Below are 23,505 nucleotides of genomic sequence, written 5' to 3' on the forward strand. Positions count from 1 at the left end.
ACAGCAGTCGATGGCATCCCTTCTCTCCCTGCCTGCAAGATGCTTTTGTCATTGAAAACAGAACTAAAATTGAATTCATCACATTCAGAAAATGGAAGCTCAGAGACAACACCACCACTAATAAAGCACTAACAATGTCCGGTAACACATTCCAGCAGAAAGCTTTAGGAGAAGAAAAAGGAAGTTCAAAGAAGGACTCAGTCCCCTGCTGGGAGTAGGGGGGAGAAAGGAGCCATGATAACTCACTCCACAGAGAAGGCAGAGCTGCTCATATTTATTCTTCTTCTTGTTCCTCTGCCAAGGAGAATGACCTTCACACTGGAAATGACCAAACTGGAAGGGCTAATGAGGAGTTGCTACCTAGAGTCAGGAAGGAGAGAGCAGGAAAGAACTTAGTGAATGCCAGTCACGTGGCTCAGATGAGCTATATCCTGAGACCCAAGAATGGTCAGGTGTGGATGCTGAGCCCCTAGGAGCGCAAGGAGGAAGGTCTTGTAGATGGGAGAGGTACCACAAAACCAGGGGAAAAACAAAGTTTACAAATAAGGGATGGTGATCTTGGCTTTGTTCCCCAGGAAATCTCTAGAATGGATCATTGCAGAACTGGTTGGTAGATGCCTTCAGGGGGCCAGCAATATATAGTGAGTTAGGGCAGTTAGGGGGTATCAGTGTACAGAGCACCAGGAAAACTCATCTTCATGAATTCAAATCCAGCCTCAGACACTTACTAACTTTATGACCCTGGACAGGTCACTTCATCCTGTCTGCCTCAGTTCCTCATTTATAAAATGAGTTGGAGAAGGAAATGGCAAACCACTCCAGCATCTTTGCCAAAAAAACCCAAATGGGGTCATGAAGAGTCAGACACAACTGAATATGACTCCACAACCCCACATAGAGTAGGTTAGGTGACTTTGAAGTCACTCACTCTTATTCAACTATCAGGACACTCTTGGGACTCTAAGAACAGAGGTGCTGAAAAAGTTTAGACTTTTCTTAAGGACCTAGAGTTGATCTGGTCAAGAAAAATAAGAGAAGCAGGAGGGAAAAACCCCAATCCCAGGAAAGAGAGCCAAAATGTGATGGGGGAAGTCCAGAGGTTTATAGGCTTTCTAAAGCCCAGTGCCAACAGAACAGCATGATGGTCACCCCAGGGAGGGGGCACGTAGCCAGGGATGGGACCTCTCCCTCTCTCTGACTCTTGGTAGAAGGCATTAGTTTCATAGATTGTCCCAAAAGATAATTACCTTCCCTATTTGTTGTGGGGTTTTCTTCACCCTTCTCAATCTCCCTTTCTGAAGAGAGAAGACCAAAAGGAGAATGGCATTGTTTGTTCCCATTACTTCCACCACTGTGTTTTTATTGGCCTTCTCCTGCTATCTCTTCCTTGTTTTCCAGGCAAGACCTCCCTAGAAGGTTAAAAGGGGCAAGCCTCTGCTCCCCTACACCTTGTGTGCTTTCTGATAATTTCAAAGAGTTTTAGCTGTCAGGGCTGTAATGATTCCAATGGTCCACTGTCTCCAACAGGGAGGTGATCAGTGGAGTCTCAGAGAAGGCCTGCCCCACCTTCTTGGGAATTCTTCATCAACCCAAGCACACTGTTCCCAAATACCAACCAGTACTTTATCCTGGCTTCAGGCTATCCCCCCTCAGGGGTGCCCCAGTAAACAGCTGGAATGAATCAAGGCATCAACTATTCACCTCATGGCCATGCTATATAGACTAACAAATAGTCTGCCAACAATCTCTAATTTGGAAAATATAAAGTTCCAAATAGTTTGTATTCCAGAAGTTCGTTTGGAACTCAGAAGGCATTTTCCCACAGAAATAATGTTATACATGGTGGTTAGTTTCTTGGGCCAACCCACAAGAGCCTGCTTAATCCATAATGTTGCCAAAGTCTAGTATTGAAATAGAATAGGGAGACTGGAAGGAGCACAGATTGGTCATGAGAAGACCTTGAAGCTAGCCCTAGCATCAGTATCAGGTGACCTAAGATGTCATCCTGAAACTGTCATGGGAATGAGATGCTGAGAAGCAGGTGCCCAGGAGGCCCCTCCATTCCACAAATGTGTTAGTTGTTTGAGAGGTACAGGGCTAGACTGAGGCAGGAAGGAGTGGGCAGTCAGGCCCCTAATGGCTCAATTCTTCTTAGGAAGGGTAGCATCTTGGCATCTGTAGGACCAGCCACAGAGTTATCACAAGAGAGGTTAACAGTAGGAAGAACAGAAGAAAAGTGTCTGACATTCATCTACCTCCACCACTCACTGCAGCAGGACCCTGCAAATGGGGCAGAAGCCATATCTTATCTGGAAGTTAGTTTGGGAATTATATGAGACAATGAGGCAGGTGCTCACTAACTGGGGAATGTCTGAACGATGAGTGTGTTAAAGATAATGGAAAACCATTGTGTCTTAAGAAATGATGAAAGACATGGTTTCAGAGAAACCTGGGAAGAACCATGTGTCAACTAATGCAGGGTGAAGGGGGCATAACCAGGAGAACAATTTGCACATTTGGTGAAAACAAACAAATTTGAAAGACTTAAGGACTTCTATCAGTCAATGCATGAGCCCAGCTCCACAGGCACAGCTACCCAGTTCCTGACTGAGAGGGATGGACTCCGTGCAGAATGATTCACAGAGACTTCTGAACATGGGACTGGGGAAATCTGGCTTTCTGAACTACACATCTTTATTATAAGAATTTTGTTTTTGCTTTCCAATTGCAGGAAGGCAAAGGAAGAAAAAAAAAGATTCGTATTCATTGAAAGCAAGTTTTTAAAAAATTAAAGAATTAAATGAAAATGTATGAACAGGTCATGGTAATGGTAAAGAGTTATAAAAGCATTTTTGCATGTTTATTGTTTTTCTATCTGAACAACTAATAAGTAAAAAATGTAGGGCAATCCCTAGAAAAGAACTTTCCCTAAGGCAAATGACACCTGATAGCTTTGCAGTTTTTTTAATTCCTGGGAAAGGCAGGAAGAAGGTAATAAAATTATCTTACCATAGTGACTCTAAGTCTGGGCTACCTGCCTTTTCCCATCCAGGTCTGGCCAAGTCTTCCCTTCCTGATCGCCTCATGAGCTCTGGGAAGGTGGCAGAAGAGATGGGGTAAAGAATTGGGGGGAGACTCAAGCGGACAGATCTATCATTGTTTTCCAGAAATGTGAATGACAGAAGCAGTGAGAGAGCTGGGTGTTCCCCATCCATCCACACCACAAAGAAATCTCATGATTGGAGGAGATATACCTCTTCCCTGATTCTCCTCCCACCCATCTGATCCTTCCTTCTGAGTCTCTTTTGCTGGATTGTCATAGCATGCACCCTAACTGTGGGTGTCTCCCCAGAATTCCCCCCGGGCCCTCTTCTCTCTCTCCACTCCTTCTCTTAGTAATTTCATCAGCTTCCATGAAGTTAACTATTATCTCTATGCAGATGACTGCTAGAAGTCTACTGTCAATCTAGCCCTGAGCTTAGGCCTATGTCACCAACTACCTATTCATATTCCAAACTGAATGTCCTTCTTGCATCTCAGTCAATGCATCCAAAACAAAACGCATTATCTTTCCCCAAAAAAATCTGTCCCTCTTCCAAACTGCCTTATTTCTCTGCTGAGCATGTCATCATCTTTCCAGTCTTCAGCATCAAAGTTATCCTTGCTTCCCCATTCTCCTTCACCCTTCACCCTACATGGTCAACTAGTGACCACATTGTGCCTTGTCTACTATTAAACTTCTCTCCTACTTGTCCCTTTTTCTCTTAGGCACCCCCTAGTTTGGTCCCTCATCGCCTCTCACCTGGGTTCCAATAGTGTCCTAGCCTCTCCCCACTGCAATCCATCTTTCACAAAGCAGCCAAAGGGATTTCTCTTGAGCACTCCCCTAAACTCCTCGGTTTTGCTTTGAAAGCCCTTCCCACTTTCCAGCCCTATTCTGCCTTGTTTCCCCTCACTCCCCTTCTCACACTCTGTGGTCCACATGAACTGCTCCTCACACATGATTCTATCTGTCATGTCCACAGGCTGCCCCCTACACCTGGGAGGGCTTTCCCTCCTCACCTCCACCTCTTAGAACTGCTGCTCTCCTTCCAAACTCAACTCAACACTATCTTGTCCATGAAGCCTTTCCTGCTCCCTCAGCTGGCAGTGCCTTTCCACTTTCCCTCCCTAAATAACCCCACATGTCCTTTGTGCTTCTTCAGGACATACTTCTCCCAACAGAATGGAAGCACCTTGAGAGGAGGCACTATCTCATTTAGTCTTCAAATCTCCAGTGTCCAGCACATAGTAGGTGCTTAGTAAATGCTTGTTAACAGGCTGACTGATTACTATCATCGACTTTAATTCAATTTAATACCTGTACAGAAATGATTCTTATAAAGTAAATTGATCTCAAACACAACCTCTAAAATACACAAAGGCATAAATTAGCATAAATTAGCTAAAAATTACCATAAAATTATAAACTCCTCTCATTTACAATTTAACAAAATTCTGTAGATTAACTTTGGCAGAATAACATCAGTCCAACCCATAATATCGAACTAGTGCTGTTTGTTTGAATGCCCTGCTTTTTTACCTCCTTTCCATTCAGCAAACATTTTTGAGATGCCCATTGTGTGCAGAAAACTGAGCAGTGTTGCAGTCCCATATTAGCACACAAATATCCCTTAGAAAGACCATATTTTCATCTATTTGACAAACATTGATCAAGCCTTTACTATGTGAAGCAACTTTGATAGAGGATTTGGAGATGACTGAGGCTTCATTCCAATACTCAAGAGGCTTAGGAGGACCTAAGGAGGATGGGAGGACAAAGGTACTAACAGAAAAAAGAACTGGGGGAAGGACAGCAAGACAAGGGCCACCATTTTTCCAAGAGGAGCCCTGTTACCCAACTCATGGACATCTCCAAGCCTAGAGCTGCCATGAGGCTAAAAACCCCCTAGCCTCAAGGCCATCAAGGGCTCCGATTCCTGATTAGAGGCATGGTCATATTGAGGCTTCTCATGTTCAAAGGCAAGCCTGCTGAGTGGAGACAGGGAGAGAATGAGGAGAAAGTCCCTGAAGATCCCTGTGCACATCTGTACCCAGGCAGAGGTAGCTTTATTGGGAAGGCATAGATTTTTCTCAAATCTTACAGCTGGTTGGCCTCTTAGGCTAAATTGAGGAGACAAACAGCAGAGCTCTCCGCTACACGGAGGTCTCTACCTGCTGCTGCCTGATGCTCAGGACATCTGGCCAGGTTGAGAAGGGCCTGGTGGGACCTTCATACCTTGCCTTCCTGGGCAACACTGAAGCAGATATTATCAACAACCTATATGATTGTTCATCAGAGAAGATGACATCTCAAGCTGGCTTACAAGTGAAGTCTATTATGTGGTGGGATTGAGGGACACAGGAATGTACCCCCACCCCCAAAAAACATGGACCCCATAGTCTGAAATTCCAACTTCAGAGATTTCATTTCTTTGGGACTAAAATTTTTCTTTTCCGAACTGCAAGATAAGCTCTTTGGTCAAAGACTACTAACCAAGATAATAAAGATCACAGAGAGATAGAGATAAAGGGCAAGGTCATCTACTCCAATCCTCTTAGTTTAGGAATGAGCAAATCACAGGACTCAGGATGGGAAGGGGCCTTACATATCAATCCCCTCGTGCACTTCCCTCAAACAGGAATCTCAAACAGGACATGTGACAAAGGTATAGAGGACTCCAAACCGACTTCTTACCCCACATTCAGGGCTGGCTTGGTGGTTTGGTCCAAGTTCCCTTTTGCCCAGGGGATCATATGATCACAGATTCAGAATTAAGAGGGGACTGAAAGGTTCAGTCCAACCCCCTCATTTTTTCATATAAGGAAACTGAGGCCTGAGGAAGTTAAATAACTTGCCCAAAGCCATGCAGATAGCAAAAGAATCACCACTCAAATTCAAAGCTGGGGTCTCTCACTCCAAAGTCAATGCTTTTTCCGTACCATATCACTGAGGGTCTGACTAAAGCTTATATCATAACCAGCTAAGACTTTAAGCCTGTCATCAGTCAGTCACACCTTTGTATGAATTAATTTATTAAAGTGCTTGGCTCCAGACAGGTAGCTGGGGTCAGGGCAGTGAGGGAATGAAGTTTTGTTGATGGGAACAAGATGGAAAGATCATTTTTGAGCATGGGTTATTGCATGGAAGGGGTGTCTCAGGGTTAGGTATCTGATGGATGGGGAAAGTGCCAGATGGGAGAAGCCAGTCAGGAAGACGAGGAGACACAAAGACAAGGCTCACAGTTTCCATCAAATCACAGGGGCTTTGCTGCTCTCCTGGTAGCTAAGGATCAGGATAAACTAGATTCCTTGCAATTAGAATTAACATGGAAAAAGTAAAGCATGAGAATATATTCCATATGGCATTCAATGAGTTTCTCCAACACTGAAAAAAAAAAAAAGCTCTATTTTATCATTATGCACTCAATCCAAATTCCTTTCTTGTCATTTAAGTTAAAATAAAAATCCGAGAATCATTTGGGAAGGTAAACTGCTGGAAAGACCTCCATAAAGAAGGACAAACAAGAAAAATTATACATTTGGGGCTTTCTCTAATTTTGTCAACTTGCTATCACACTTAAGTTATGTCGACAAAGAGCCAAGACTCATGACCCAATGGTTCAGTATGGCTCCCTAATGGTCATTCTGGATCATGGTTCCAGCACTCAGCTGCAGAGAACATCTGGATCAGGGCTGAAAGTGCTGGCCAGTAGCATGGATCCCTGTGGAACTTCAGGTGCATGCCCCTGCCTCTTGGCCTCGTGCTGGGAGCTCAGAATTAAACTCATGTGAAAAAAGGACTTCGGAAACCTCCCATCTGATGAGGCAATAAATGCAGAAGTTATAGACTGAATGGATGTGCCAGACTTCTGGAAGCCCTCCAACCTGGAGGCTGCACTTGAATGGGGGCTGCATGTGGCAAACGTGGCAGGACATTCACAGGTCTGAGATGAAAGAGCAGACTCTAAAGCCTTCAAGGTCGCAGCTCAGAAAGTAAGAGGTTGGTTTTGAGATCTACCAGCTCCAAGTCCAGGACTTCCCGGGGCCATGGGGTGTCAAAGGCCAAGCATGGCCAGCTTGGCTGTTTCAAGAACACAAATCATGCATCAGTAAAGAGTAACAGGTATCTAGAGAACATTGTCATTGAGAACTCTGGTCTGTCTTTTGGATCCAGATTATTTATCTGGCCCAAGTCTGATGGGCCAAACTGATGAACAGAAACAAAAATGGCAGCTCTACAACCAACAGTCTTTGGTAGGATGAGTCTATTCCTTTCATTTCACAGAGAAGAAAAACTGAGTCCCAGGGAAATTCACTTATCTACCCAAAGTATCATCACTAGTAAACAGTAGGTTCAGGTCTAGAACACAGGCTTCATAATTCCGTATCCTGACACAGGATTTTTTTTTTCCATCGGACCAATGGATTTGGAGCCAAGAGGAATGTCAGAGATCATTTAGCTTCACCCCTTCATTTTACAGGTGAGAAAACTGAGGCTCGGACCAAGAATTAAATTGTCTAATCCAAGGTCACCCATGTAGTTAGTGGTGAGCCAAGATACAAACAGAAGTCCATTGTGCTTTCCACTGTCCCACCATGATGGTTTCCTCTACAGTCATCTAAGACATCCAAGAGGCAGCAAGATGGCTCAATGGGTAAGAGTGCTGGACTTGCAGTCAGAAAGACCTGAGTTCAAATCCTTTCTCAACCTCAGTTTACTCATCTATAAAATGGGGATCATAATAGCACTTACCTCACAGGGTTATTGTAAGGATCAACTGAATGAAGATATGTGAAGTAATTTGCAAACCTTAAAGTGCTACAGACACACACACACCACACACAGAGCCCAAGCTAAAACCCCTCCTGAGCTTTCTTGGCCACTGAGGCAACAAGTCTAGGTCTACTGTCAGGCTCCATCCAAGCTCCTTTTTCCAAAGCAAAGGGTATCCTACTCTGCAGCTCATGAAGACCTTCTCACTGCCCTTCTACCCAAATCTGATGTCTCTCTCCTTCTGGCCTCCCTTTCAGATGCCAGAGTCCTTCTTTGCCTCCTATCTCTTGCCAACCACTCAAATGTTATGGATTAGCAAACATTTACATAGACTATATGAAAGACAACTCCAGGTCTCCAGGAAGATGTCAGTGATGGAGGCAGGGTGGGGCTCTCCTTTCAGGCTGTCCCTAAGGAGTCAGGGTTTTGAACTTGGGCTCCAGAGAACCTAGACTGTTTTTTATAGCAGAGCCAAGAGAAGACTAGGGGAATCAAATACAGTTTTTGAAAAAACAAACAAAAACCCCCATGCTCCATGAACAGCAGTGTCTAAGAATGAAGGGTTCTGGTTAATTTCATCTCCTGGCTAACTAAAGGCTGAGCTTTCAGGAAACCCTGTTTGTTTCCACCCTTGAGGAGAAAGTCTCTAAACATATTACTCCACTTTTCTCCCTTTGTAAGAAGATAAGTGTGGACACAAGGAACGTTTCATGGATGAGGTTCTTCAGGCCCAAAAGCCTTCAGCCAGCATTGCAACTCTCCAGCTGCCCTCAGGACACACCATCCGTCCCCAGGGGTGTGTGTATTTTCCTTACAATAGGCCCATCTTTCTCCTCATAGCGGAATACAGAACCTGGTCTGCCTGAGGAGGCTTAGTTAGTTGTTGAATATTGACAAGTTTTCCTGAAGCTCTCTAACCAGCCTTTCTATTCTCTGATTATTTTAACTTAGGTGACTTGCTAGATAGAGCACTGCACCTGGAGTCAGGAGGATCTGAGTTCAAATTCGATCTCAGACACTTACTAGCTGTGTGACCCTGGGCAAGTCACTTCACTCGATTTCCTCATCTGTAAAGGAAATGGCAAACCATCCCAGTATCATTTCCAAGAAAACCCCAAATGGGGTCACTAAGAGTCAGCCACGACCGAAAACGACTAAACAACAACAAAATAAATTTAGAGATAATACATTCCATCATTAAAGAGTTGAAGAAAGCATTTTCACACCTTTTGAAATTACCAGAACCAAGATAATGAATTCACGTCAACTTAAAAAATGAGTCAATGAAAATAGGGAGTCATAGTAACACCTCACGGAATCTGCACTCACAGAGAGAAAAGGAATCCTCTGTGCCGAGGAAACAATGTAACTAAGTCATTCTGTGGCCCCGCCCACCAGAAAAGCTAAAGCCCTCACTTTGAGCCTACTGGTTAAATAAAAAGTGTCAAAACGCTGTTCCTACCCTCAAGGAACTTCCAATTCTTCTGGTTCTGTTTCTATAACCAGTGTTTAACACAATGCCTGGCACATAGTAGGTAATTAATGTTTGTGGATTGATCGATTGCTTGCCTTATGTCTGAAGACCCAGGTAAGACTCTTTTCCCTCTGATAATAGCAGCTAGCATGTACTTAAGCGTACTAGGCACTGTGCTAACTATTTTACAAATATTTTCTCATTGGAGCCTCTTAAGAGCCCTGTGAGATACGTGCCGTTATCTCCATTTTGCAACTGAGGAAACTGAGACAAACAGAGGTTAAATAAACTTGTCCTTGGAGGGGCAGGGGTAGGGGGTGAGTGTCACACAGTTAGGAAGTATCTGAGGCTGGATTTGAACTCAGGTCTTCCTGATGCTAGATTCTAACATCTTGGCCACTGAGCTGCATCAAGCACAGAGACGGGAGAGGACAGGCCAAGTTCTAGAAAAGCTAGAGTTTGGGACAAGCCTTGTACCTGAAGAGAAAAGATAGGAGGTGATGGAAGCTGGGGAATGAGGCAGGGCTTGGCCACCCATTACAGACACAAACGCCAGTGGCCAAGTCAGATACAAGGGCTGTGTATAGTCCAGATGGCTGGCCAAAGACCTCTTCTGTTCTCTTTGTTCAGGGACAGGAGAAGGCTGTCCCAGGGTCGGTGTGGGGGGTTGGGGGGGAGAGAGCTGAAGTTATAGGCAGGGCTAAAGGGTCCTCAGAAGCCACAGTTAAGAGGAAGGGAAACTGAGGCTGTTGATGATAAGCACCGCCAGCGGACAGCAAGGGAGGGGAAGAGCAGAGGAGGGAACTCCAAAAGCCCAGCTGCCTTGAATCAGGGCAGTGAAGGGGAGAAGCCAACACATGCCAGGCACCCTGGGGGCTGGGGGGGCGGAAATCTCTGTACCATCACAAAGTATAATCACTAAGTTATGTCAGGGAGGCAGTGTGGACTGGGAGGAGGCAGGTTCAAGTCCTAGTCCATGCCTTACTTTCTGTGTGACCTCAGATAATGGCTTCAGTTCTCTAAGACTCACAAGCTTTTCTCATAAAATGAGTAGATGACTTCAGAGGTTAAGTGGAGGATCCTACATGCTTCAGTCACCACTCAAGAAAAAGTTGTTATAGGCAGGAAGTCCCTTCAGAAGGCAAGGGAACCTCGCATACACTCTGGCACCATTTCCACGTAATAGTGTTAAGATGTTGATGTTTTGGGGTTCAAGGGCAGGAACTCTGAGCCACCTTGAGAACTCATCTATGCTGAGTGCCTCATTCCCGGGAAAGGCGGAGGAGGGGTTCCCAAGGGCCCAGATTTTACTGAGGAATCTTGGAGGGGAGAACTGGCAAGACATGGGTGCCTGGGACTTTACAATAAGACATATGTGATTTTCCAGGGCAGACATCTGTTAGAAAAAAATGTCCATGGTTTCTCTTGGGTTTGGGGGATGGATTCTTGGCATAGCACCTTGTATATCCTGCAGAACTCATCTGTTCAAACTGTTGCCTCATTTCCTCTAAATAACGTTCACCAGCCACTAGTTCATTGAACTTGAAATTCTTGCCCTCGCCAGGATCCAATCAGGGACCCGAGGGGACAGGCTCTGCACGCAGCCCCTGTCCAGCTGGACAGAGCCATGGCGCCCCTTGCATGCACCCTCAGCTCTCTGGCCCTTGCTCATACAATCTCCTCCACCTGAAATTCCCTTTTGTCACCCCAGCCTAGGTCTACCTGCCCCATCCTCGCTGCTCCACATCCAAGGCTAAGTTACCCTGCCTCTAAATCTCCCTGACACTCTGGTTCTGTGTAAGTTTGTCTTTGGGGTACAGAGAACCCAAGACACAGACTTGTACAGTCACACCTTGAGGAAGCAGCAGAACTTACCCATAACCCCCGGCTGCTTTTCTTTCTGCCCTTCACCAAGGATCTTCCTATAGACTTCTCTGTTTACGAGGCTTGGCTTCCAGACCAGACAGGACACTCTTGGAGAAGAAAGGACACATCTCTCTCCTCCAGCAGCGTTTGACACCAAGCGGGGCCAAGCTAAGCCACACAAGAAGATGCAAAGGGCACGGCATCCAGGGTCTGACCACAGGCAACATTGGTCTCAAGAAGACATTCTAGAAGGGCACATTTTAACGATGGGAAATGCTACTCTAGTGTCATCAAGGTAGTGAAGGCTCAAGGCTGGTCTGAGAGACAGTCATACCCACCACAGAAACATTCAAGCCTAGCCTAGAGAGCTCACCTTCTGTCTTTGGCCCTGGCTTGTTCTGCTCATAGGAGGCATTCATCAAATATCTGCTGACTGACCACAGAAATGAGCTGTGTGGCCGTGGGGATCGCCTTCACTTTTCTGGGCCTCAGTTTCCTTATCTGTTAAATGAAAGGTTTAGACTAGTGGATCTTCCTAAATCTTCTTAAAGTTCCATCTTACACACACACACACACACACACACACACACACACACACACACACACACATTCTACCATGGTAGGTTGGGGGGAGGCAGATTGGGACTGGAAAGATGGGAAGAGGGGGAGGATTCTCTGGATCAGTCAGACCCCACACAAAAAGGTGTGGGAAAGTAGGGATTCATTCACTGTTCGAGTTTTCCTGGAGTGTTCAGTCTGCATTTCTCCTTTGCTCTCTTCAATTACATTTCTGCGTACAACGTAATCTTCCTCTACCTACCTACCCCCCCAACAGGATGGGGCCAGTCCCATAGAAAAGGACATTGTCCTTTATTTTTATCTCTGTATCCCCAGAGCCTAGCATGGAGTCTTGTAAAAGCAATCTCACATACATACATTAAACACCTACTATGCATCAAGATCTGGGGATCTGAATACATAATGTCACCAAGGTGGGTACCCCCTCCAACAAGACAGCTCATCCGTGCCTGCCTGTTCTGGAGGTAATGGGGCTGGAGAAGCAAACATAACACAGAAGGCCCTCAGGGAACTTACACTCTGTGGAAGGACAAAAAGTGCCCACAAATAAGTAACTAAAAGATAATTTGAGAAGAGTGGGATGAAGACAAGGCTCTTTATAAGATGGTCCCCAGTAACAACTTAATAACTGTTGAATGAATTAGTGAACTAAAAAGTCCATGGTGAACAATGTCACTGGCCCCCCAAGGTCAGTGACCCCTCTTGACACCATCTCCTGAGACACGCCCCCTTCACATTCTCCACCCCCCATATCAGCTCCTTATAGTGCCCCATGCCTGTCTCATTCTTTTGCCTCTGTCTGTGCCTTTGCTCAGGGCATCTCAATTGTCTGGAATGACTGTAATCTGAAGTGCAGGATTAACCTTCTCCAGTGTTTCTTGGGATTGCCATCCAGCCTGTTTTTAGAGCCCCACCAGCTCAAATGCCTCCTCCTTCATGAAGGTTTCCTTGATCTCCAAAAATCACCAATCTTCAGACACTGGAGAGCTCTATGTCTTTCCCTTATTGGGTTCAATAGGATTTTGTCTCACACTGACATGAGACTCCCTCCTCTCAGCTCAGCTCCATAATGGAAGAGATTCGGCTCCCAGACAAGCTTGCCTGAATGCCTCCACCTGCTCCACAGCTCTGCCTCACCTTCTCTCCAGCCTTGCTCCAAAGGACTCTTTCTTCTCTATTGATTTCCTTGCTCATTAAGAATTCCTAATGGACTGCAGCCTCAGTCTCCCCCTGAGGCACCACGGCCAGCTCAGTTAATGACAACAAACACTGCTGGTCTCGAAAAGAAAATTATTTTCTACACCGTTTGTAATAACTGGTATGAGTTCATAATGAAAACTCTTCAAAAACATGATGCCTAAGGTTGTTTTAAGGACCTATTTTGTCTTTTACTGTTAGATTTGAAAGATACAACTTCAATTCTAAAATTTTATTACAAGAAAAAACTATATTTGAAACAAAAGGCTTTGACTGGATTCTTGTTTTGTACTTTTAGAAAGAGATCTTTCAAAATTGAGACTGGTCAAATGCTGTTTTGCCAGATGTCGAAAGCGTTCAGAAACAGAGTTATGGTATTTAATCAACCGGTTAAGCAACATCTTTTATACTGCACCAGAAAAATTAGCCTGGACACTAGATTCTGTTTTTCACGGGAATTCTTTTTTGACTTTGAATTAAAAAAAAAAAAGACAACAGAAGCTGCGATTTATTTAATCACCCCTACCACATCAGCTACAGAAAAATGTTTATGGTTTCTCTCAAGTTTAGAGGATGAGTTCTTGGCATAGCACCTTTGTATGTCTTGCAGAACTCATCTGTTCAAACTGTTGTCTCATTTCCTCCAAATAATGCTCACCAGTCACTAGTTCATTGAACTTAAAATTCATATGTCAGACTCCAATCACAGATCCGCAGGGACAGCATGAATGTTGTACAACATCTCCTTCTTGGCATGGCAGCATGGCACAATGAGAAGCTCAATGGCTGGACCACCAGAGAAAATGCAGCATGGGTTACTACTGGTCACCAGGGCTCTCTGCTTCTCTCTGTTCACTCTACCAGGAGGTAACTATCCTATGTGATGGAATAAGAGGGAAGGTGGGACTGTGGTCCTCACCCCCCAAATCTCTCTCTCTCATTGCTAATCATAGTAGTATCCTTTTAAGGCTGGAAGGATTTTTGGTTGTTGAGAATCCCCCATTAAAATGCAAATGCCCCCAGGGAGGGCCACACATTAAATCAGCATGGCATTGTGGAAACAGCAATGCATTTGGAGCCTAAGAATCTATTTTGTGAAGCCCGGCTCTACTAATGATGAGACCTGTGACCTTGTCCAAGGAACTTACTCTCTCTGGGACTGGGTTCCCTCATCAGCAAAATGAAAGGGGTAGACAAGATGGTCTCTCAGGACCCTGCTCCAAATCCTACAGTCCTGTGATTCTATCGACCACTACCTTTATCACGGATGTCTTGGCACCAAGGGTAAATAAAGGAACAGCTGATAGGGCAGGTTGCCAAAGCATCCCCTTCACTGCTTTGGCACTAGTGCCATGCTCTTCACATCAGCTGTCTTGTCTCCTGCCCCTGGAGCCTAAATATGTCTTTCCAGAGGACACAAGCACCTTGTTCACATTCACCCCCTCCCCTGTTATCCAACCATGCACAGAGACAGGTAGCATTTAAGGAATGCTGATGGTGCAAGACCCTGGAGGAGAGGACCTGCTTTCAGTATGGAATAAGACAGAGCAGTGTGAAGCTAGTGTTACTTTAGTTGAACGACAAATATTTATTAAGTGGGACTGAGGCAGGTTGGGAATGAACAGGACAAGAAGAGTCAAAGAACAGGAGTTGTGCAGATGATATTTGTCGCTCTCCAGCCTCAGCCTCACTGTCAATGGTAGGTCACCAGTACTGGGTTGTTTATCTCTGATTTTCCAACAGATTCTGCACAGCAGGGACTCCCATCTCCCCTTAGACTTCGAAAGGTCCCCTCCTTAGCCTTCTCTTCCCAATACACACTAAGTAGGTGGCATCACCTTCTACCTCATAGAGGAACTTGAGACAGCTCCAAATGAGGTCCATTTCATACTCCCATCTTTATTTTAAAACCTTCCCACCAGTGCCTTTAATCTTATTTCAAAAGTTCCTTTCTTAAGAAAATGCTCCCTTCTCACCATTTTAAGCATAACTACCCTTGACCACCCTAATCTTTCCCAAACTACCTACACGCAAGGTCTCCACTTTCTGCCCATTCATCATATGGCTCCAAATTCTTTTCAGCCTTCTCTCTCATTTTTTTCCCCATCTCATACCCTATTAGAGTCCTGGCTTTCTCCAAATGTTCCCTACATTTCCTCACCTACATGCATTTGCTCATACTGTTCCTTTCACCTGGAATGCCTTCTCTTCCATATCAGTTCATTACCGTTGAAATGCAACCCATTAAACAGTCAGTATTAGAGAGAGTAAGGAATGAATGATAGGCATTTAGGGTTGCTTTATTGGTGGAACTTCAAATTAATACAATTAATTTAGAATTGTGCAAAGAAAGCGACTAAAATGTCCATACCCTTGGACCCAGAGATTCTACAGCCAGTCATTAATTAAAAGTAAACCACTATGTGCCTCTAAACATCTATAGCAGCCCTTTCATAAGGCAATGAAGAATTAGAAATAAAGTCGATGCCCATTGATTGGGGAATGACTAACAATTTGGATACATGCATGTAATGGAATATTTGGAGCATATGAAATGACAAACATGAGGAATGCTTGGAAGCTTGGAAAGACATGCATGAAATGATTCAGAGTAGAATAAGTGCTCTGACTACACCAGCATTAACACAATGAACGACCCCACAAAATCGTCTAAAATAAATATTGCAAATTGCGGAAGAATAAGGTTGGCGGCAGAGAGGAGATAAGAGGAGACAACTCCTTTGCAGAGACGAGCAGATCACAGGTCTGGAACACTGAGTCAAATGTCAAATGTTTTTCAAAACCTTCACCAGTTTGTTGATTTTTCTTCTTTGTTTTTAAATATTCTTTGTCATAAGGGGAGACTGGGAAATGTAAGAGGAAGGGATATAGGGGAAAATCTGGCCTATATAAAAACAAAAGATGCTAATTTTTAAAATCTGTGTTTTTCCTGGAAAAACTTACATGAACTGATGCTGAGTGAAGTGAGCAGAACCAGAACATCGAACACACTAACAGCCACAGTGCGCGGTGTCCATCGTTGATAGACTCAGCTCTTCTGAGCAAGGTAAGGATCTAACACAACTTGAAAAGACTCGCAATGCAAGATGCCATCCACGGCCAGAGGAAGAACTTTGGAGTCTGAATGCAGAGGGAAGCCGACTATTGGTTCTTTTTTTAAAATTCTTTCTCATGGCTCCTCCCATTAGTTCTAATTCTTCTTTACATCATGACTAATGTGAAAATATGTTTAATATGAATGTATATGTAGAGCCCATATCAGACTGCATGCTGTCTTGCGGAGAGGGGAAGGAGAGGGAGAAAATTAAGAACTCAAACTCAAACTTATGGAAGTGAATATTGAAAACTAAACGTAAATCAATTAATTACTTTTTTTTTAATCCGTGTTTTAGAAAGAAATACTACCCATCAGCCAAGACCCAGCCCAAAGGCTTCCTCCTTCAGGAAGTCTTCCCTGATCTGGCCGCACACACTTCTCCTACTGAGCCCTCATAAGCACGTTCGTCTTCTTCTAGGAAGGAGATTTGATATTCTCCCTTGAACTAAAGGTGCGTGTGCATGTGTGTGCACACATATGCACATCCGTGTCTCACCTGACCTAACAATAACAGTGTTATTCTCACATTTCTACTGGGCGCAACCACCCTAAGAGAGAGGTGGTACATTCCTCTCCCCACATTTCATAGGCTTAAAGAAGTTAAGAAGGTTCCCTAAGGCCACAGAGATGGCCAGACCTGGACTCAGTTCCCAATCTCTGGGACCCAAGCAGATTACTTTTCCTAAGCTGCTGCACTGCCTGAGAGCTTACTTATTTCCACCACCTTATAGTGCCCCTACTATCAGTAAGCTTCCAGAAGGCAGCCCCGGACTTTCCCCTCACAAACCCTTGCACCTTGTGGGTACCGAAGGTTTCCCTGAATTAGCCACTTACAAGCTTTCTCCCCTTACCCTGTCATTCTAATAAAACGATTCTTTCCAAGATTACAAATGCATTGCCTAGTAAATCCAATGATCTTTTCGGGTCCCCAAAGCCCTGATTGCCTGCCTCCGACATCGAAGGCAAACCCCTCTTTGGAGCATTGCTTGCTTCCTTAAAGAAAGCAGCACAAAATCAGCACACATTTCTTAGGAACCGTCCGTGGCTCTCGATCAAAGAGCCATATGTCAGTGTGGACAGAGTGGCTTGAGCCCCTGGTCAGGGAGTCAGGAAGCCTTGGATTCCAATCCTGCCTTTGACGTTTATGGTACAACCTCAGGCAAGCGGACAAACGTCGGAGCCTGAGCTTCTTCCTCCCTAAAATGAAGACAGTGATCACTATGCCACCAACTTCACAAGGCAGCCCTGAGGCTCAAGGGAGCTAATCTGAATAAAGTGAATTTTAGTGTTCTGTCGGTGTCAGTCTTTGTTATGTTATCAACGTGGAAGGCTGGAGGCCAAAGCGATGATGCAGCCAGCTCGCTCCTTGGACTGGGTCTTCCTTCCTTCCTTCCTTCCTTCCTTCCTTCCTTCCTTCCTTCCTTCCTTCCTTCCTTCCTTTCTTCCTTTCTTTCTTTCTTCCCTCCTTCCTTCCTTCCTTTCTTTCTTCCCTCCTTCCTTCCTTCCTTTCTTTCTTCCCTCCTTCCCTCCTTCCTTCCTTCCTTCCTTCCTTTCTTTCTTTCTCTCTTTCATCCTTCCCTCCTTCTTTTCTTTCTTTCTTCTTTCCCCTGTTGCTCCAGGCCAGTTCACAGGCTCCCGTTGACCAGCATCCAGACAAAGGCACCTCAGACACAGGCTGCCTCTCCTGAGGATGGCCTGAAAACGTGCACCATCACAGAATGATCAAGTCTCCCCAGACATAAAAGCAAACATCCCTCCATGGCCAGTAGGAAGTTATTTCATTAAGATGAACATCCTATTTCTAAAGACAGGGGGCAACCCCAACCATCCACCAGTCAGGAATGTAGCTGGGGAAAATGTCTTAGAGAGTAACACAAACACAGACCAGATTTGTTCTGTTGTTGAACTCTACCCATTTCCAAAGGCACAAGGCAGGGAGGGGGCAAAGTGCCTCTCGGAACGTTGGAACAAAGGAGAAAAATTCTCCCAGTGCTCCAAGCTGAGAACTTTCCTGAACCAAACCTAAAATCCTTTTTAGCAAAATGAAGCCATGCCTCCCTACCTCACCTACTGTCATTCTCTCAAGCTTACCAAGGAGGGCCTGTGATTTGCTGTAAGCTTAAGTGCAGGCTTACCTACGTAGGAGAAAGGCATGGCTACTTCCATAACCCCTAAAATTTCTCTCAGAGCACTAGAATCTCTGCCCAGTGAACTACAGCAGCCCTTGGAGACTGCCCACTCAGGACTTCCTTCAACCAGGTACCCTCTATCCTCTAAATGTCCAGTAACACCCACTTTCCAAATGCCATGTGGTGCCTCTGACCCATCCTGGTTAGACTCAACCATCCTAAAGGCCTAGATCACAACCTGGCCGCATTCCATAGTGGCTGGAGAGCTGGACTTGAAAGACCTAGGTTCAAATGACCTCTGACATTTGTTAGCTGTATGACCACCAAGAAGTCATGTAATTCTTCTGAGTGTCACTTTCCTTATCTGTAAAATGGGAGTCAGTGTGTCACAATGGGAAGGATGCCAGTCCTAGAGTCAGGAAGGCTTACCATCCTGGCTGTGTGACCCTGGGTGAGTCTCCAAAGGTTTCAGGGCCACTCTCTAAGACTCCAACAAGTTGTTATCTGAAGAGGACATGGCCCTATCAGGGATTATCCAGTCAAGCCCACCCACACCACTAATAAGAATACACTTATTAGCTGCCTCAAAGTGGGGTTGGGAGGCTCAGGGGAGATTGCACAAAGAGCCTCAAAAACCTTGGAATGAGCCATATCACCATCTAGCCCAAGATTAAAAGGGTCTATGGATAGAGAGCTTGGGGGTCTGTGAACTTAAACTGAGAAATAATGCCAGCTTGACTTTCATGAAGCTCTAACAGAAATTTAGCATTTCCTTCCATTCTGAATGTAGGTGATCACCATGACTTGGAGGAGGGTTCACTTGGCTTCCCCAGACTTGGGCTAAAGGAGCCATGGCCCTGAAGGAGTTAAGAACCTTTCCTGCAGTTCCATCAAGGGACCCACAGGGCTTGGACTTGGGCCACATGCCCCAGTACACCTAACTGCTCTGTGTATACCCAAAACCCTCCCTCCACTCCTTTACCCAGCAGCTCACATGTGAGAGGCAGCTGCCTATAGGGAGATTTTTCTCTGGGCAACGCCACCACTACCTAGGACATAATTAGTGCCCTTGGTTACATTGACGTCACCTTGTCATTCTAAAAGGCTGAGGCAGAATCACACGTTTGCCTGGTTTTTTCCAGATAGAACAAATATAGATGTGCATTAGATGTGCATCTCCAATTAAATTCTCTTAAATGAATATCCATTCAAGCACCCTCTATGCCTCACAATTTACGCAAACAAGAGAAAAGACGTCAACCATTTAAATTGCAAGATACATCTGAGAGCACACAGACACAGAACACCCCGAGTGAAAGGCTTTTAAACTCATCAGACATCCTCCTTTAGCCGAAGTGTCTCCAAGAGACAGAGTAATAAATCTATGACTGAAATGGTATGATTTGATCTGGCTTCATTTTCTGGAGGCCACCAACACTCCCTGACCCTTAGTAAAGCAGGAGAGATAGAAGGAGATTTTAATTTTCCTCAATTTGAATAAACAAACCTAAGAAAAGGAGATTATCGTACATGCATTTGTTCCCTACAGTGAGAAAAACGAGCTCCATGTAGAGAACCCAGCATTCAAAGAAATTAACTGAGAGTTCTATAGAGACCTTTCCTATGGAAAAGAGTTCATAGGTGTTCTCTTCCAAGCATTTGAAATTCAAATACTATTCCCACCCACATTCACAATATTAATTAATGCCTTTCTCTCTGTTTGACAGATTCATGGGGGGAAAAAACCGCCAGGCAAACCAAGTGTGCCAATTCCACATCTCATCAACCCATCAGAAAATAACATCATCTTAAAAGCACTTACTGGGGTGGGAAAAGGGGGTTCCACCCTTCCTACCTCTTATTTTCTTGGATGAAAAAGTGCCTTTTTCCAAGCAAGTTCACCTTATGATGATGGAAACAGTAGGGCAGAAGTGGAATGGAGACATATTAATGTAGCAGAGACCAAGTCTTTCGATATTTTTAGGGCCGATTCTGGGTCAAGTTCACAGCATGACTTTTGGGTCTTTTTTTTTTTTAATTTAGTACTCATAAAGACCAATTTTAAAACTTCTAAAATTTCTGCAGGTTGATTTCATTAAAGGTACTCAATGTTAATGATACATTATGGGGAAATAGATTCTTCTTCAGAGAAAGCACAAGAATTTTTTCCACCACTAATCATTCCTAACCACAAGAGTAGAGCCTTTTCCAATTCCAATAAGTTATCCAGTAGATTTTTTCCTAGACAAGTTCAATTTTTCAGATCTTACCATGGCTAGTCCTTGTCTATCGGATGAAGTCCAAGCTTTGGAAGCTAGAATCCAAGGCTTCCCAGAATATGGCCCCATTCTGCTTCTCCCTCACCAAACCCCCTTTTCACATCAAACCTGTCTCCTCAGCTTCCTGCACACATTACCTGCCTGGATGGCCTTCCCTGGCTGTCAGCCTGTCCCAATCCTGGCCCCTCAGGATTCATGTCCCCTCAGCAGCCATCTCACCCAGAAGACTGCCTCAATAGGCCCATCCTACAATAATACAGTCTCCTTCCTCACTTTCCTTGGTCCCTATTTTCCATACGTTGTAACTGGGCAATAAGGTTTTTTTATTGTCCTCTGAGCACTGCTTTGTCCCCACCCACCCCCTTTCCCCAAAGAGGACAGAAAGATATTCAGGCCATTCAATGCTGAATGAATTGAGATTTTAGGATTCTGACAGTAGGGACCTAAAAGATCATCTTGTCTCAATCAATTGCTTTAAGTGAAGAAAAGAGGTAAGAGAACACCTTAACCTTGACCTCCATTTTATTCTATGACATAAACCAGTTTAGAACTGAAAGATTTGAGTGAATTTTGCCAAGTCAAGCCAAGTCCCTGAGAAAGTATCCCTTCAGTGGGGTAGGGGGAAGAGGAATACCTTGCCCTCCATCTTGGTCTCTCTGTGCCCCACTAAGCCAGAGGGGGGACTCCATGAAAATCAGAAGATGAGAGAATCTGGACATTTTCCTTGGCATCCTAACAGTGCCCCAGGACAATTATGGCCAGCAGCAGTATCTACTTTAGGGTTCATGGACAAACTGTATATGATGAGAAAAACAGATTCAAGACTTGAAAAGAGAAACTGTACCATATGTAAGGGAAATATCATAAGAACTCCAGTAAAAAGATTTCCTGGATCTGTGAGTTACCCCATTTGCCACATGTGCTCCCTAAACTCGGTCTCACCTTACCTAGGACTCCATGCACTGGTGGAACAGTGTGTCACATACTTTGGGGGTCGGGGTGTTTCAGACCAATTGTAGCATCCAATCTAGTTAGTGAATAAATGAGAAATTTGAAGTGAAATGGCTTTGTAGAGATTGTGGGAAGATTAAACAAAGTTTTGTTGAGTTTATACCAAACATAAAGGTGGATTTAAGGTAAAGACAAATCACCAAGCTGCAGGAGGCTCTGATTAGAGGCAGAGAAAGAGAGAAGAAGGAAGAGGAGGAAAGGGGGAAGAGGAAGAGAAATAGGAAGGGAGGAAGAGGAGAAGGGGGGAGGAAGGGGAGAGCCCAGTGACCAGAAGGCAGGGCTTGTTCTGCTGATTGGCTGGAGAAAGGCTTGTCAGCTGGAGGAACTTTTCAGCTGCTGTGCCCATTGGAGGAGAGCTGACCCCTGCACTGAGCTCAGCGTTCACTTGTGCCATCTACAATCCTTCACAAGTACCTGGCTGCCCACTCTTGCACTCCCCAGTTTGAAAATCACGGGGGGAAAGACAGGTTTTGCGTCTGGTCTGCTGGAAGAAGAGACTTGGCTTGACACATATCAGACAAAGCAGAATCCCCTGACAATCTGAAGAGCTTTGTAGTTCTCTGCTTGTCACTGAACAAGGACAAATCTGATATATTGCTAAAACTGGGGATGCCCTTTGTCAGCTTCCTATTTCAGGTGGCTGTGAGCTGAAAGGGACTGTCATTTCCACATTGGCTGAAGAGCAATTTTGCCCAGCAGGAAAGGAGTGAGGACTAGAGAAGTAGCTGGTGGAGGTGTGGTGAGGATTGTTCCTGAAGAGACCAAGGACATCCAGCACGTCCAGACCAAGGACATATCTAGCACTCTGAGTTGCCCTGGACATGTGGATTTCCCCACTTATGCATCTCCCTACTAGGTTTCTATAAGTGTGTGTTCATGGACGCTGCCTGCATTGGTGGAAGAGTGGAACCCAGGTTTAAACGTTCCTATTCCTTCTCTTGCCTTCTACCGAGTAAACGTTAGGATTCTTGCTTTTGTCTTACAATGGAGTAAATAAATGCTTCATGGTAGTGGCACCATGTTGACTGACATGGGAAGCAAGCTATTTGGTGCTCAGGAGGTTCAGTGGTGAGAAGAACAAGAATGTTCCCCCTCTACCAGTTAATCCTAGAATTGTGAGTGGCAAGCTGGAGCTCCATGGTTCTAGTAGCTGAGGTCAGCTGCACTCTGGGTGAAAACCTCCCAGACTTGCCACTGTGAGCACAGATCAGGATGAGTACACTAGAACAGAGAAAGGAGGTTTGGGGTTACAGGGCTCCCATGGTGGGACTGACACCATACTCAGGCTACACTGAACATTGAACATTGAAATGAGAAGGCAACAAGAGAAAGGTCTTTATAAATGCTTGTTGATTGATTCATTGATCTACCAAACAAGAATGCATGACTGCAAACATCTAATTAAAAAAGGAACTAGATCTTTAAACATTTGAGCAGGCCCTCAATAAATATGTGCTAACTAAAAGACTCCCCACTATTTCTGTCACTGCTGTATGTTCAATGGAAGCTTTGATTTTGCTGTGAATGACAAAAACCCATGGCGTTGTATGCCAACAAACCACATTCCCACAAGTTAGAGTGATAGCAATTCCCACTTTTGAGACTTGAGATTTCACTGCTCTGATCATTCCACAAATGACAAATTAATGCCCAGACATGATCTTCTTACAACCTTTACCCATCCATTTAGTGGTTTCTGCCCTAAGGTCCTACTCAGTGACACTGTTCAGTGAGGAATATGCTTGGTCCCTTTAGGAGCAATCCTTACCACACCTCTGCTAGGGTTTTGTTTGGAAAGAAATTAAATCCTGAGCTTCCAATCGTACAGCCCACATACCCACACGCACAGCCCAGCAAACCAGCCATTATAACAAATAGAAACACATTTAAGAGTCAAGTGACCTCCAAACCCTCATTATTAATGTCCTCAGAAAGGTCTTCAAACGTTTCGGGGCTGTCATGGCACTTCCTCTTGGGGAAAGCTCAAATGCAGGACTCTTAAGCATTTTTGTGCTGTAGACCCTTCTGGAAGACCC

The 23,505-nt window shown here is 44.7% G+C and overlaps 1 protein-coding gene and 1 long non-coding RNA gene across 2 annotated transcripts in view; one reads left to right on the plus strand and one right to left on the minus strand.

Moving 5' to 3' along the window:
- TOMM7 (translocase of outer mitochondrial membrane 7) overlaps positions 1-23,505 on the minus strand; it is a 518,839-nt gene that overhangs the window by 483,829 nt on the left and 11,505 nt on the right. The gene's annotated exons all lie outside the window — the stretch shown is intronic.
- LOC140532439 (uncharacterized) lies at positions 9,223-17,322 on the plus strand. Its single transcript, XR_011976516.1, has 3 exons — positions 9,223-9,404; positions 15,918-15,999; positions 16,346-17,322. It is a non-coding gene; the product is annotated as an uncharacterized lncRNA (long non-coding RNA).

Source organism: Notamacropus eugenii, chromosome 3, assembly GCF_028372415.1.
Source record: "Notamacropus eugenii isolate mMacEug1 chromosome 3, mMacEug1.pri_v2, whole genome shotgun sequence".
Lineage (NCBI taxonomy): Eukaryota > Metazoa > Chordata > Mammalia > Diprotodontia > Macropodidae > Notamacropus > Notamacropus eugenii.